This window comes from Oreochromis aureus, linkage group 3, assembly GCF_013358895.1.
Source record: "Oreochromis aureus strain Israel breed Guangdong linkage group 3, ZZ_aureus, whole genome shotgun sequence".
Taxonomy (NCBI): Eukaryota; Metazoa; Chordata; class Actinopteri; order Cichliformes; family Cichlidae; genus Oreochromis; species Oreochromis aureus.
In genome coordinates, this window is record NC_052944.1 from 17894366 (window position 1) to 17910338 (window position 15973).

At 40.1% G+C, this 15973-nt stretch overlaps 1 protein-coding gene across 1 annotated transcript in view; it reads right to left on the reverse strand.

Moving 5' to 3' along the window:
* Positions 1-15973, reverse strand: part of LOC116333162 (receptor-type tyrosine-protein phosphatase delta) — a 397398-nt gene that overhangs the window by 212724 nt on the left and 168701 nt on the right. The window lies entirely within an intron of this gene.

Below are 15973 nucleotides of genomic sequence, written 5' to 3' on the forward strand. Positions count from 1 at the left end.
AGATTCTGTGTCAATGCTGAATTTCTGTCACATCTTTAGTTTGTTTAAACTCTGAACATCGGCGTCAAAGAAGAGACGAATATGTGCTTGAGCCTGCAGATGTACAGCTAGACAGCTGCAGGCAAATGTTAGTGTGCCGTGCTTCTTTGTAAACTGCTGATGAAGTGAGGGGATTCCACTTTGACGGTAATTTGAGCACAGACATTTGAAGACAAGGCTATTCCACGAGGGTTGATTTTGTCCCTTCACATTTCTGTCAGGACCTCCCGCTTCCAGAAACTTCCTAACAAAGTTAGCGATCATCGGTGCAATCTGTCATGCTTTTGACGGTTTGATTGTTTCTGTGTTTTCACATGCAGAGGAGCGGAGAGGAAAAGAGAGCTTCGTGTGTTGCTCAAGGTCCTTTTAGATACTCCCCATCCCACATCTCCCTGCACAATTAATTTTATCTTTGGGGTATTATCAAGAGGAAGCCTGGCAAAGCAGCATGACAGAAAAACGGTCCAGAACCCCAAGGCCCAGGGTGGGAATTAATCTGTTTGACAAGATCTCTCACAAACGATTTGCCTGGCTTTCCTTCAGTTGGATGTTGCCACTACCCTGCATATCTGAGGAGGTGAAGAATAAGCCCGTTTTAAACGCAACGCAGACTGAAATGAGTTTAAAACGGGGAAGTGAGCAGTGGCAGGGTGCTGCTGATGTGTTGGCTCGACAGGTGTTACGGCAACCTTTATGGTATGCCTGTTAAGTGAGCACTAGCATTGTTCAGATCAACCATGCGTTCAAAATAATGAATTCCCATCGTGGCGGGCTGACATTGGCATTATTTTCGGAAACAAAAGCTGACTTTAGTCCTAAATCAAAACCCCCAAAATCGGTTTGGCTTGTTTTACTCATGCTTTCAAAACTATTGACGTCGAGCAGACGTTTGATGCATTATCTGGGACGCAGAAAATTAATCAAAGTAATGATTGAATAATTATCTCAAGTGCAATTAATTAAACATGCCAATGAACTCATCTTGAACAGCTGTCCTTGCTGCACCACTTAATCACTTGTGAGAATTACCAAACACAAATGGAGGACGCCGAGTGCATGCAATAATCTCTGCAAAGTGCATTGTTTACAAACAGTAATTAATATCACACCATGTATTAGCGGGCTAAGTGACTGCAGTGCACTTCTGTAATTGTACCAGTGAGACTTGGGTTTCTTCCCCACTCTTGCCTCAGACACCTCTTGTTAAGACAGGAGACCGATTACGAGACCGAGCAGAGACTTTCCAACTATTCCCTCTGATTTACAAGGTTTTTGATTCTGTATTTTGCGGGTGACTCTGTGCCATAACAAAATGCAAATAACACGTCATTCCTCATTGCAAAATCCCTAATTTAACCCAAAATGACCTGGACACCAGTAAAATGATAAATCACCCCCAGCCCAATTTGTATCCACACAGTGTAAAATTGATTTATTTTATGATCCAGCCTCAGAATGTGAAATACTTCCTGCTATATTTGTTGGCAAGAACTATCTACAAGTGTAACTGAGCTTTTGGCGTCTCTAGTCTCTGGCTGTGGCCATGCCAAATATGGGAGTCTGCAGAACTGTATGATGAGGTAATCACATGTAAGGCTTTCCTGGACCATGGAGCTTGACAGTCACAGCAGACTTCAGGAAATGGTCTGTGTGGTTCTGGCACATGCCATACGGTCCTGCGAAAAAGAAAGTCTGACTTCCGAAGCTTCGCCCAAACTGGGTCATCCAACAGGACAATGATCCCAAGCACAGCAGCAAATCCACAACAGAATGACTAAAAAAGAAAAGAGTGGAGGCATTGCAATGACCCAGTCAAAGTCCAGACCTCGGTCTGATTGAAATGCTGTCGTGGGACTTTAAGAACTCTGTGCATAAACAAATACTTGCAAACTTCAATGAACTAAAGCACCACTATAAAGAAAAGGGGGCCAAAAGTCTGTAACAACCAAGTCATGCAGAAATGATTCTTCTCTAAAGATTCTACAAGCTATTGAATCATGAGGTCTACTTAATTTTTCACAGCACTGCATTGAGCCCCTTGAGAACATGAAGAACGGCACCGAGCAGTAAACAGTCTTTAAAATAAAGAAATTATTAGCACACATGGACAGCCCATCGGGAACAGCAGGTCCAGTTTGTTGTGTCCTCAGGGTGGGTTTGGACTGTCACGGATACTCAGCATGCCCGGCATTATTATCAAAAGCAGGTGTAATTTAATATCCCCGTTCAAATCCGCACATCCAGCACAACATTCACTCTTGCTGCTGCTGATGCAAAAGCATGTCCTTAAAAAGTAACCATCACATTTCCTGGCGACAAATACAGTGACCTGCCTTCCCTCGTTAAAGCACAGTCAAAAAATAGTGTAACACACTGTAACGCCTAACAAAAGTTTTTTATTTATTTATTGTTTGCAGTGGAGTGCCTTTTGTATTTTAAATTATATGCTAAAGTTTGATACCTTCATACTTTCTAAACTCTTTTACGCTTGACTATAGAGTGGTAATTTAAACATGTTACCATGCTAACTCCGTGACTCCTTGGTGTAGGCAACTTTTTGGGCTTCGTGCATTAATCCATGTGTGATTATGTAGCCTTGGCCATTTGTATGCGTTTTGACCATAAAAACTCAGTATCTAGAAAATGTTCCTGATAAAAACACTGGCCAGCGGTTTGTTCAAATCACCTGTTTTATGTGTCACGAGTTAAAGTTATGGTTTATGGATGAAGGCAGTGCTGTAGACTCGTAGCTCAGTCGAACACGATGAACTCCTGCATCATAACATAGACATCCATTATAATAATATCAGCAATTACATGCACTTATTATAGCTTACATAAAAAGATGCTTTTATCATTAGAATATAAAACCACAGCTGGATTCTGAATATAAAAAAGGCTAATTAGCATATTCATTATGGTTTTAATATGTTTCACAGTACTGTACTTTCAGTGAGGACTGTAGCAGTGGAGTAAGATACTACAGTAATTAAAATAAGCTTCATGCAAACTGGTGACTCACTGTTTCTTCTCTCTTCTGAACTTGACAAAATGCACATGGATAATGACAACGCGGAAAATTGAATGTCTCAAAAGCAAGGTAAGGGGGTGATTAAATGCAGCAGTGGTGGTCTCTTAGAACCATGTGTGAGACAAAGGTAAACCGTTAATAATTATAAAATAGCGTCTTTTTAACTGAGCACAGAATGTACCCGTGAATGATCCGCTGAAGAACAGTGTCGCTATACCTAGCACAGGAAGAGTTTGCTTTAAACTGTGTTAGCGATCTTTATTATTTGAAGTTTTTGATAAGTTGATACAAATTACCAAAAAGAAATGACAAATCTATTATTATTAGTTATTAGTAAATTTGCACATTCTGTCATAACTTTTCTCGACAGAGCATCAAAACGTGATTTATTATGTATTATGATATGTGAAAGCTACAGCAAGAAGACTGCACTAAGTATCACAGTTTCTTTAAATAGACTGTGACCAGCTATGTCACTTATTGCGTGAAAAAGCAATTGTGTTGAATTGTGCCTACGGTAAAACTCGGTGGACACGATTGGAAAAGACAATTTGCAACAAAACAATGAGATGGGCATTTATTGTCCTTCTGTTGTTATAGTGAAACACCGTTCTTCTTTCATCTTTTTTTTTCCTCTTTGTTGCTCTTGCTGCTTATTTATCTTTCTTTTTTTCTCTCTGTGTGCATATCCATGTCTTCATATCACGCTGGAGAACACTCTTTAACAGCTTTAAGAATTACCCATTTTGACCGGGTTAAAAACTAAGCTTTAAAGTACAAAGTAATTTTGCTGCTTGTTGCAAGAAAAGAAAACCCATCCAGTCACTTTGATCATTTTATTGTTTGTCCAAGCAGAGAGCTTTGTTGGAATCGATTTCCCTCCAGTATAATTGGTGTCATGCACGGTTTGGCTAAATAAGCCGTCACACCAAAAGATACTCGGACAAACTAAAAGGGCAATGTTGACATTTTGCTTAAGAACACACCGAGCTGTTACGCTGACCCCATAAATAATCGCACCTACTTGAAAATACCTGTTATCTAATCAACGACAATCAGTGACTAATTCTGTTTGGGATCGTTAAAGTTTATCCGCTGCTCTGCTCTCAGCAGCATTGTTTTCCCTGCTCCAGCTTTTCCAGTCGGGCGTAGTTCATGTGTCATTCAGATCAACAACAGGAATAATTTGCCCTTAACAAATTCCCTAATGTATCTTGCTTGAGCTTATGTGTTTTTAGCAGACTTGCTTCTGTAATTGAAGTGCATTACCACAAAATAGGTCCACCTCATCATTCAGTCATGCTCAATCAAAGTCTGTAAAACCCCAATTCGCTGTCAGCTATCCAGGGAAGCTTAATGTATTTTTGTTAACAGAAAGTACAAGGTTAAAAGGTTAATATCTGCCACTGACTACAATTCTCTGTGCTATTGTAGCGGTGCATCCTGTCTCTCTCTCTCTCTCTTTCTTCTTTGCTCTTCCACAATTGTGCTATTGTGTAAGTGTACACTCACACAGATGCTCGCACACATGCGCGCGCCATACACACTCACGGCACTCTCTCTCCTCCCCTCGGTGTAAAGGTTGCAGCAGAGCCATCCATCCAAACCCACAGACCATGAAATTAGGTTAAGACGTAAGGCTGTGAATGACACAGGTGTGGATACAAATGAGAACATCCGAATGAAGAAGTACAGATCCAAGACGGCTGATACTGTAGTCCTTATAGGCATTTAGAATTATATTTCACAGGTTCCTCCTTCATTTTATTTAGCCCCACTTTTCCTCCTGTGTATTAGTGGTCAGGGCAGGACATTAGCATACATGCTGGGAAGCTGTGCATGAGGATATTAGGAGCGCTGTCATATTCCAAATCTCATTTCCTTTAAAAAACTTTAAAGTCGCTCATGCTTGTCTGCGCTCCTCTGCTCTCTTGTATAAATCAGAGCGCTTCTTTTCTTTCTTCTCCCTTTTTTGAATGCAGTCAAATATTAAAATTTTTCCAGCCCCGCTTGTTATAATAGTTTACGTCCATGTACGACCAGGAATTAACAAGTGATAAGCACGCTTGCAATAATTGGTTCCATTTTTGTGACCGCTAATGTACCAAATATAACAATAACCATTTTAACTCTGGCTTTGAACTTTTCGGCTAAATTACAGAAAAAGACAGTGTTCTTTTTTTTTTTAAAGGAAATATTTAAGACAGAGGCAACTACAATTACTTTTGATAATATTAGGAAAAAACATGTTAAATGTTTCATTTCTAGCATATGCTAGCAATGACTATCAGTCAGTGCATCGTCTACTCTTGAAAAAGCCTATATGAACACCATGCCAGGAACTCATTTGCACTGATATGTTAGTCCAGTGTAAACCGCCATTGCATTTTAAGCAGTCTACTACATAAGCAAATTCACTGTAGTATTTACTGTACTAAGTGCTGTAAAAAGTAAATATCTTCCTTTTTATGACCCGTTTTATAGAAGGAATCTTACATTTAAAGTATGGCTCAGTAATTAATTTTTTATTCAATAGACACAATGTAAAGAGCACAGGAAACAGGGGAAGACATGAGGCGAAGGGCTGCGGGTAAGACTTGAACCCGGGCCGGCTGCTGTCAGGTATGTGGTCACCTGCTCAATGCACTGAGCTAAACAGGCACCCCAGAAACAGGGTGTAGTTGTAATTTGTAAACATGAAGTATGGCTGAAAAAAAGAAAGAAATCATAAGAAACAGAAGCCGGCCAAAAAAACTAATAAAGTTGTGTAAAATTTTTGAATTATGCTTGAAAATTGCTAACAAAACCAAAATGTGCCATACATCCTGTAGGAGATTTGTAATGCATTGGTACCAAAACAATGACTGGAAATTGATGAAAGGATTGAAATAATTCAACTTATTTATTAAAACAACTTTTTTTTCCCTTTTGCATTAGTGTAGCTTTTATACCCTTAAACAATAAAGGAGTGAGTTGTAATGGAAAATCATTTCCTCAAGTGCTTTTTGAAATGGAGGTTGATAGGAAAGTAAAGTAATTGACTGGTCTTCGATGGTCCCAAATTTAGCTATTAAACATCATGCTAATGGATGTAGTACTGCATTAACACAGAAGCCGAGAACAATTACTTAAATATGATAAAGGCAAATAGATATCAGGAAGGCTTTGGCAGTTCTACACATTTTCAAAGAGCGCTGATGGCAAATGTCCAATTTACACTTTGAGAAAAGCCGACCGTAACACAATTTGCTCTACGTATAGTGGAGACAATTTTCAGAGTCCATACCTTTTATTTTTCTGCTCACGTAGTACAGAAAGGAGTAGAGAAACAATCAGAGCGCTCTTAAACCATCAGATTTAGCATCAAATCACTATAGAAAGTGTCACAGCTTTTGAAGGCAACAGCATCTGGAGCTGGTAATGTAGGAGCACTACAATGACTATTGCTTTTACTATAATAGGTATTGACCTGTGCATCAGCAAGAATCTGCTGATATCTGCAGTCCTTCAAACCCCACTGAATTCAAACATGAATAGTTTCTACTGCAATCACCGCACGTCTACATTGATACAAAAGACGGCCGGGCACTTAAAAGAGAATAAAATACGTGCATCGGTGAATGCGATTATCAGCTGAATCGGATTTTGATTGATAGTCCCATCGGGGGCATGTGGGGTGCATGAAAGAGAGAGTCAAAAAAGAATTTGCCAACTAATGGTCCGTTCCGTTTTTTGAATTATGTTTAACCTGGGTATTCAAGATACCATGACAGTGATAATTAAAGACTGGAAGTGTGAGTGGAATTGGAATGCCAGTCAAGAAAAACAACACCTATACATTCCAACAAAGCTGTGATTAATTTCATTGAAGGACTGAGAAATAATTGCCTTCCAGAGACTCGAACACATTTACATATAGTGCAAATCGAACTCTGCATTGAGTTGTGTAATAGGAGAAAGACACTGTTCCCCAAAATGTCGCTGAAAACATGGTTTCCACCCATAGCAATAGCATTGGTATAATAGATTCAGAGAGCAGACGGTTTCTAGGGTTTTTCTTTTCACTTTTAGAATCCACAATGACAGAGAGCATGTGCATTACTAAAACAGTAATCTGTATTATTATGCTGGCACCCTTTTTTCTTACAGCTTGATAAAATCACATAATCACACTGTAATAGTGGGGTAGTATTGTGCAAACTAAGAGGTGACATTATTACCTACATTTAATTGTAAATATCATGCATAAACATTATGATTTAATGTACGATTAAAAATAATATTGCATGGTAATTACATGGTAACAAGTTTGTAATATAAAGTGCTTACATTGTTACCATTATCATTATTGTTGTTTTTAAAATAACAGCTTGTGATAACATTGTAACAGTGGTGTAACACTGTGGGAACAAAGAGGTAATAACCACACAATAAACGTTACTTACATACACACACATATACATATACATATATATATATACACATACAGATAGATAGATAGATAGATAGATAGATAGATAGATAGATAGATAGATAGATAGATATAACACAATAGCATATTGCATGGTAATTACATGGTAACTAAGCGGTAACAATGGTAACTATAATATATAGTGCTTATTATTATCATTATCATTATTATTATTGTTATTATTATTATGAAAGCAGTTTATCTATCTCTTTTTAATGATGGGTTTGCAACCATCAGGTGACTTGTTCTATATGCATTCTTCCAGTGCCGGTGTGCACAGCTCCTGGTGTGACTGTTTTTGGCACAGGCAAATGTGGACTTAGGAGGCCGTAAAGAGCTGTTGACTTGTGTAAATCACTGAGGTTTGAGGGCATTCAAGGGGCTGCCAAATACAGTTTGCAAAATAAGAGCCCATGCTATGAGCAAGGATAATATACAGTATATCTTTGCCTCTGTAATATAGTATATATAGTATGCCTTTTTAGGAAGATGCAAAGCCTTACCACAAATCTCAGTGAATGAATGGAAGCAATTTTAAAGAAGGTGCTGACAATATATACAATAGCAGCACTTACACAATATATATAATATATAATAAACTAAATAAAAAAACCCTTGCATCCTTCTAGGCTGTGTAGTTGCAGCATTGCATAACGATATAAACAAATACACAGTGCTCCTATAGTTCTATTCACAGCCTCGGAATGCAGTTTATATGAAATGAATAAGAGTTAAGTGGAGAATCGGCTCATTTAAAGTGTCGTCTGCGCTTGCTTTTACACACACAGGCACACACATTAAGTTATACTATATAAGCACTTGCGGGATGCCAAAGGGTCAAGTGGTTTTCACTGCGCGCTAAGAAAAAGTCCTGATGCTTGCTAATATTTCCTGATGTGTTCTTTTATTTGAATACTGGGTGCTGCCTCAGCTAGCTCCTATTGTCAAAGCTCTCTATTTGAATGTCAACACTATTATTACAGCAGGTGATGCAACAGCAGGTGTCTGTCTGCCTGTCTGTCTGCTACGCCCTGCCTGTCTCTCTGTGTCTTTGTGTGTCTCTCTCACCCTCTCCTGCTTTCCTTCCCTCAGTTTTGTTTAATAGCTATCATTATGTGTCTGCCAAATGGAATCCATTTGAAACCCGCTTTTTCTACCCTTTGCAAGCATCTCTATTTTTCTAGGCTTGACATTCTACCACTCTTTCACACTTAGACTGTAATGGGTGAAACGGAGAACGTTCTGTGTTGCCGTCTCGCCTCTCTTTCCCAATTGTTTACAGCTGAAGCCCTGACAGTGGAGCTTCTGACTAGCTTGGGGAGAATGGACACTTTGACATTTCACACCCTGAAATGTGGCAGCGCATGGTATTACTAGTAAACGCTGTTCATTACGGCCTTGACAGCTGATGACCGAGATTCAACCTTCCCACACCTGCCTCTGCCGAGACCGCACAAAAAAGGGACTTTCTAAATTCGAGATGTTCAGCGCGATCAAAGCTGAGAGGCTGTGTTCTTTTCCTCTGCTCTTCTGTCTCCTTGTCCTTACTTTCAACCATGTAATCAAGTGCACTTTATTGCTGTCATGTCTGCATAGGCCTGACTATATTTTCAACTGAGGCTTCATTGATGTTGAGAGACTCGAGACGGCGAGAGGGGAGGAAAAAGCACCGGGGCTATGGAGATGGGATGATAAATTACCTTTTAGAACAAGGAGGAGAGCTAAATAAAAAGTTTATAAGAATTTGAATTGTCGCCGTAGAGTTTTGTAATAAAGGAAAAGTAGCAATGAGGGTTAAATCAATTTGTGTGTCACACTGAGATATATATCCTTCAATATGAGGTTAGCTAAATTTCTGGTCTACATTTCCTGACAAGCAGCGGAGGCGGCAGGATTGGTGGGGCACCTATGAATCGGCAAGCCTCCGTAGGAATTTATTGGGACATATAAGTGTGTGAAATTAAATTGTAAAACTGTACTTCATCTCTACACATCGGCGTATGTTTTCTAACAAACGATTAAAGCTCAATTATGACACCGCTGTAAAAGCTTCATTCTTATGTGATACGCAGAAGGAAATTTGGTTCAAGTGCTCGTGTATTTCCTGGTTCAAACTAGACCCTTAATGAATTGCTTTTTCATTAAGGTATTGCTTTTTTTTGTTCAATTTGTTCAGTATGTCATTGTAAGTCAGCACAGATTTGGCAAGCACACTTTAATGAATCTGGTGTGGTCTGATTGCTTAGAGACTACTGCTCCTTCATGAAGTACAATAGGGAATAAGGTGATTTCATGTTCTTGTAAATTCAATCTGTACTTAGGCTGAGGTTTACAGTTGTTTGCTGCGCTTACGGGCACTCTATAGACCAGCGGTCCCCAACCCCCAGGTCACGGACTGGTACCGGGCCGTGAGTCGTTTGGTACCGGGATCATTTTATTTTGTTGTATTTATCCGCGATACCTTAAAGGCCGGTCCGTGTAAATATTATCTGACATTAAACCAGTCCGTGGTGCAAAAAAGATTGGGGACCGCTGGTGTAGACTATAACAATGACCCAAGATGAAATTAGACCAAACTGGGAAATTATACTCAGTATAGTAGCTGGTACATGTTAGTATGTAAAAAAATCTTGTTCTTAAAGTGAAATGAAAGTTCACACGAAGATATATCTTTCAGAAATCCAGCTGAAACCAGTTAAGTGCAGTATATGAATGAATACATTAACATTTAGGTGAGAAAAATACAGTATCCTCAGCATAATGGAAAAAGAGGAATAAATGTGCAAGACTGCCCCATGGTTTTCTAAACAGACTGAAGCAGAGTGCTCGGTAACATTTAGTCCATCAAAGACAAATTTCAAGTTCTTCTAGTAGGGCAGGGGTGGCCTACTCCAGGCCTCGAGGGCCGGTGTCCTGCAGGTTTTAGATTTCACCCTGGGTCAACACACCTGAATCAAATGATAAGTTTATTAGCAGGCCTCTGGAGAACTACAAGACATGTTCAGGAGGTAATTTAGCCATTTAAATTAGCTGTGTTGGATCAAGGACACATCTAAAACCTGCAGGACACCGGCCCTTGAGTAGGGATTCTTTACTCTACTGTTCTCTGCATAAAGGGCATAAAGTTTATTAGGCTCTGCATTTGAAATCATGATTCAGCCCTTTGAATTGAAAATGGCAGTAATTTGCCTCAAAACAGTATTGCTCAACAGCCACTACTCCAAAAATGTAACTCTTTGAAACAGGGTGACAAACACAGACTGCTCAGTTTTCAATGTGTTCATATTGTAACAACGATACATTAATGTCTTCCCGTGAGTTCCACACTGACGTTCAAGATTTTCCTGCGAAGAAGAGACGTGTTTGTGCTTTGACACAGTTTTATTTTGACACAGAGTTTATGAACTCTGATGAAGCCTGAGCAAAATATTACAACTACTATACAACTACTGCCCATTTATTAAATACACAACTCTTGAAAGAGTCAAACACTTAATTCAGCTATGTTGCTTAAACCACAGAAATCCAATGTGTTTGTCCAGATGTGCAGTGAGCAAAAGATTTATGAAACTCTTGACATGTTTATTTAATAAAGAGCAAAACAATCCGAGTATTAACGATGCTTTTTATGATAAGTTTGGACGTTTGGACAATAGATCCGGCCGAACGCTGGCCTCTCCGCAGCCACTGACTGATTATGTAAATATTAGCCTTACACAAAGGCGATGACAGAATCATCTGTAGCAAACATGATGATTGTAAACGTTGTGTTTGCACAGTGTGGACAGAATTTGTGTAAACTTTTTAATGCTTTTACTTTCATTACATATATATATATATAAAAGCCCGTTTTTGCTGTGGGTTATTCATGTAATAAAAGAGATAAATGGTGCATTATTACAGATATTTTGCAATATAAAATTACTATGAATGACTTTTTCTTCATTATATAAACAGTTAGAGTTTGTTGTTATTTCATTTTTGGCTGGGCTTACACCAGCCCTCCTCAAATCCTGATTTATTACATGTGGAAGGACAGATTACCCGTGAGGAGTAAGAAGGCGTACTAGACAGTGCAGATGCAGTGTGCTGGGGGAGGAAAAAAATCACTGGCTATTGAGTGTGATCACGAGCTGGAGAATAGGTCTGCATTAAGCACATTTTATCTCACAGTTTTGAACCTATGTTTAAAACTTGCTATGCTATAAACGTCTGACATATGAGCCTCTCACTGAAGAGGTATGGAATTCATTTCGGCACAACTAAGCATTTTAATATGATTGGTGCTAATATCATTCATATTGGCAAAATTTCCAGTTGAGCAGCTGAAAATTCTCATATCCGGTGGGACGGGGACCGGCACTTTTTCTTCTAAAGAGGAACAGCAATATTGCATGTCTTTTTGAGTATATGCAAAGCATTTCCCATTTTCCTCCAATAGCACTCGCTCAGAGCAGCCATGGCAAATATCATTAAATGCCCTGCTAACACCCTACCTCTCCCCCTCTACACACTTTCGTGCATGTGCAACCGCATATGCAAAACCACCTCTGCCGTCTCTCTACCCATACTCATTTTTTCCCCTCCTTTTTTCTTCCTGGCTATCACTCAGTGGCAGTGCACAAGGGAAAGAGAGTGCATTGATCTGCCAAAGTGAGCAGCCATTTCACAGGGTGAGTCTGTGCAGTATTCCTGTCCCTGAATGGGAATTGCTCATTTCACCTGGCCGCCTTGCCAATAGAAGACTAGTGGGAAGCCCTGCTGGAGAGGGACAGAGAGAGGGAGGGTGCGCAAGAGTCAGGGCCCTGGTCAGGGTTTGGCAGGCGGCAGATAAGAGCTCCTCATGTTGCTCCTGCATGCACTTACCACTACTGCTAGGGCTCAGCCTGCCTCTCTCTGTCTCTCTCTCTCTGTCTTCCACACACTGACATGCACATACACATAGCTTTTCTCTACACATGTGAGGCACTAATAATAACTTTGGCGTTCTGGTGAGTCAGCCTTCTTTCCTCAGGCAAGGATAAAACTAAAACATGGTGCCTTTATTGAGTCTAAAATCACTAACTGTGGAATTCCCAGAACAGGGCTTTAACTCAGCCTGTAGTCCATTCATTGCCAAGATGCCATGTGTCTTCAAGATCTAATATTGTGACCAAAGCAGGTGCTGATGAACTGATAAACAAGGCAATAAACTATTTAGGATATTCACGTGGCCAACATACAGTGCAGGAAATATAGTTTTGGAAATCAAAAGTTGCACAGACGAGAACTTACATGGCCAAACCTGATATACTGATATACTACAATGTGCTAAAAATGTGTGAAATCTGGGCTTTTTCTTGGTATGGTTAGAGTGGGAAGTAGATCAGTGGTGAAAGGAAATACTCACGAATCAAAAGGGGTAATGCACTAATGACAGGCTAGTATTTTGCACAGCATCTCCTGTAATGGGTGGATGACTATGCGTGGAAATGAATATATGTTGGGCACATTGTATATAAAACCGGGCGACCGTGGCTCAGGGGGTTGGGAAGAGCACCTGTAACCGGAAGGTCACCGGTTCGATCCCCGGCCTCTCTGTCCTGGTCGTTGTGTCCTTGGGCAAGACACTTTACCCTACCGCCTACTGGTGTTGGCCAGAGGGGCCGATGGCGTGATATGGCAGCCTCGCTTCTGTCAGTCTGCCCCAGGGCAGCTGTGGCTACAACCGTAGCTTGCCTCCACCAGTGTGTGAATGTGAGCGTGAATGAATAATGTCATTGTAAAGCGCTTTGGGTGCCTTGAAAAGCGCTATATAAATCCAATGCATTATTATTATTAAAACAATTTACAGAACCTACTCTATATGGACAAAAGCAGTAGATTGCCTACACTTACACCTAAAGGACCTGATCGGGCATGGAAACCAATCTCATGAAGCTCCCAGCGTGCAGTTTTTGTGCTGATGTTGATGCAAGAGGAGGTTTGGAGCTCTGCAGTTACTTGGTTAGCAAAGCATTTGCCATTGGTTCACAAATGTTTGTAAAGGCAGACTGCATGGCTAGGGACTTGATTGTATACACCAGTGGCAATGGGACCAAAAAACACCTGATATAAATGATTAAGGCCCAATACTTTTTGTAGCTCAGGTTCAAAGTTAAGTTTGGGCAATAGATTAGGTTTTTGTATCTATTTTTATTTACAACTTAAAAATTGTTGCTGCTTGGACTTCATCCATCCATCCATTTGCTTCTGCTTTTCAGGGTCACGGTTGGGCTGGAGCCTATCCCAGCTATCCCAGGGCGAGAGGAAGCGTACACCCTGGACAGGTCGCCAGTCTAACACGTAAACACAGACAACCATTCGCACTCACATTCACACCTACGGGCAATTTAGAGTTTCCAGTTAACCTAACCCCACTAACTGCATGTTTTTGGACTGTGGGAGAGAAACCACACAAACATGGGAAGACCATGGCCTGATGGTGGAATTGAACGCAGGACCTTCTTGCTGCAAGGCAACAGTGCTGCCCACCGTGCTGCCACCAGCACTTGGGTTTAAAAGTTGCAAACGCGGTGATGTGGAAACCTGTCACTGAATGGTTGATGTAATATTGTAGAAGCAAGCGAAAGTATGTAAGACTTCAGTCTTCCTCTGTCTGATGACTTTCTTAGCTAACAAGTTATCCCGAAGTAGTAATGATAATAATAATAATGCATTGGATTTATATAGCGCTTTTCAAGGCACCCAAAGCGCTTTACAATGACATTATTCATTCACGCTCACATTCACACACTGGTGGAGGCAAGCTACGGTTGTAGCCACAGCTGCCCTGGGGCAGACTGACAGAAGCGAGGCTGCCATATCGCGCCATCGGCCCCTCTGGCCGATATATTAGCCACATTTTTGCTGTTTCATCCCCAACTTTGTGGCGTGTTTCAAGTTGGTCACACTGATTGTTGAAGAGCATTTATTAGCACCCATCCTCAGTAATTCATTCATTTATTTCCAGGCTGGTCTTTCAACTTGGTGGTGCAATTAACTCCCGCTGCAGAGTTATTATCATTTTGAATTTTCAAATCAGCTTTTACTTCAATTTAATTTTGACTTTTTGTTTTACATTCAATTTAGGTTCAGGTAATTTTTCAGAGAGGATTTTCTTAATTCAGTTTAGTTTTTATTGGCTTTAGTGGTAGACTTTTAAATTAATATTTTAATTATTATCTTTTATTATTGTTTGGAGTGCACGTGTCAGAGGCAAAGTTTAGGAAAATCAGTGAAAGCATTAGATTATGAACACATGACGTTTTGAAAGCAGTCTTGTGGGCTTCTAAGGTTTAAATTAACATGTTCATCAACTTTTCACATTTAGTTTTTAGTTTAGTTTCACTTTACTATAATGACTTGCTGGATTTGCCCAGTAGGGGGCATTATGGAGCACGCAATCTCCAGCTCTTGGCCTAATGCTAGCTGCTTGGAACATCTGAAAATATTCCCCAACCCTATTAGAACATACTACATGTGCAGACCAATCTTTTGTTTACTTTTGCTTTTTTTTAAGAAATAAAAATAATGGCAAGTGCTAAAATATTGTGTTGCAAGTTACAAAAGAATTTTTTCGATTATGTAAAAAAAAGTTTTTGTTTCAGTAAATGGAGTAAATCCAACCATAATAAATATCAGCCACAATTTGTCATGTGATATTTTTCTTTGCATAAAAATAACTTCTTGCCTTTTTTAAAGTTTTATCCTGTTTTTGCAGATATTCATATCAACTAAATCTGTTTATGCCAAGTATATCTGGCTCAGAAGCAAAGCTGTAAGCTTCTCCGTATCTGACTCACCTCTCCAACATCGACCCCCCCTCCACTCCCCCAGCGCTCCGCCTCCCCATCCTTCATATGTCCACATTCCATCCAGCCACTTCATTCCCCCACTTCATCCTTCACATGTTCTCAGATTTATTTCTCTCTATCTCTCTCCCCTGGTCAGCCCACTTCCCTCCCTCCATCTAGCCTATCTCTCGGCTTCTCTCCTTGCTCAGTGACAGTCTCATCACACTCTATCAATCAGGCTCTGAGGCCCGGGTGCAGTGCAGCACGGCATCGCGCAGTCCCGGTCTGGTCCCATCAGTGCCAGTCAGTCTCCCTCACACTCTCAGTCACTTTAAAAAGGTTTAGGTTGCCAGATATAGTCTGTTTCCTCCGCCCCGACGCAGGTCAGGAGATGGAGCTGGAGTCGAGATTCAGCTTAGCGCTTGATTTGATGTCACTTGACATATTCTTGGGCCTGTCTCTGTACTCAAAACATGCAATTTACTCTTTTTTTTTTTAACAAAGATTGTTATTTGGAAACATTATCAGCTCACATACACAAATTTGAAAGTAGAACAAAGTAACCCCGACTTAATGTACTGTGTGAAATTTAAACAAATATATATTTAAAGAACAGAT